The 1210-nt window shown below is 38.8% G+C and overlaps 1 protein-coding gene across 2 annotated transcripts in view; it reads right to left on the reverse strand.

Annotated features, from left to right (window-relative positions):
• The window catches only part of LOC107099464 (oxysterol-binding protein-related protein 1-like), a 64676-nt gene that overhangs the window by 48656 nt on the left and 14810 nt on the right, over positions 1–1210 (reverse strand). The window lies entirely within an intron of this gene.

Below are 1210 nucleotides of genomic sequence, written 5' to 3' on the forward strand. Positions count from 1 at the left end.
TGGGGCTGTTTGAGGTCTTCTCCATTCAGAGGGGCCCCCTGCCTGTCTTTGCCTAGGGCCCCATATTTCCTAAATCCACCCCTGGGTGCAAACTGTTCTAAATTAAAGTAAGCAACTGAAGAAACTATAAAAGAAAATAGAAAAATTGCCCCTTTTTGTTTTTTTTCATATAGCAGCTGTTAGATCTAGAGTAAATAGAAGCCTAAGCATTGTTCGTGCTGCAGCAACTAAAGGATGTAGCAACTTAACTGAACATAAACTGAAACCAAGAGCAGAGGAATCATTTATGGCTAAAGAATGGTCCATCTGCTGCAAAGCATCCATCAAACCATGACTCTTCCACCCTCGTTGCAGATAATCAGGTTATTTTCCTGGAATGCTGTTTTTAGCTTATGTCAAACACGTCGTCTGCATCTAGACATGTTGGCAGCTTTTTTTTGTTTTTTATTTCCTAGACTGGGAAAAACTTTTTTTTAACCAATAGAATAGTTGTTCAGATTTTCTTTAAGGCCTCTTTAAATATTCTGTCTGAGTCATAAACTGCTCTGATCTTTTTTCTGAAGATCTCTTAGAGCCTCTTTGAACCTCACCATGTTTCAGCTTTCCTAGCATGCAAGATGAATTGTTGCAATATTTGTGAATTTGCAAACTCCTGGAAAAAAATATATCCTACCAGAAGCCAATAGATGCATCTACCTTGAATCCTGATAAGTTTTGATGATATTCAGGGACGTGTGTGATCTCAACCAGAAACAGCAGGCTGAAATAAAACAAACATGGCTGCGCAGGTGGACTCCGCTATTCAGTCTGTCTTTTTTCCTTTTTTTTAAAAACAAGCAAAAGGACGAGAATTGTGTCTTTATGGGTAGGAAAGATGTTTGCATGTTCCTCCTGACCTGAATTGCTAAGTTTGAATTATTAGTTGACTTTTGAAATTTGATGCATCACAGCTGCTACTGGGATTGGATGAAAGCTGGACATGGGAGGCGTGTACCATTGGTGATTTACCCAATCAGCTGGAAGAAGCTGACTGGATTGATTGATTGATTGATTGATTGATTGATTGATTGATTGATTGAGTATAATGATCTCACACTGGAGAAATGTACTGGTTACATCAGCTCAAATAGTCGAGAAGAAGAGAAAGGTGCTTGGGATATTTTCACTATATACAGTTATAGATGTTGGAGCTTGGCCTGTTTTCCAGTGT

Source organism: Cyprinodon variegatus, unplaced genomic scaffold (assembly GCF_000732505.1).
Source record: "Cyprinodon variegatus isolate N-32 unplaced genomic scaffold, C_variegatus-1.0 Scaffold872, whole genome shotgun sequence".
In the NCBI taxonomy this organism is placed as follows: domain Eukaryota; kingdom Metazoa; phylum Chordata; class Actinopteri; order Cyprinodontiformes; family Cyprinodontidae; genus Cyprinodon; species Cyprinodon variegatus.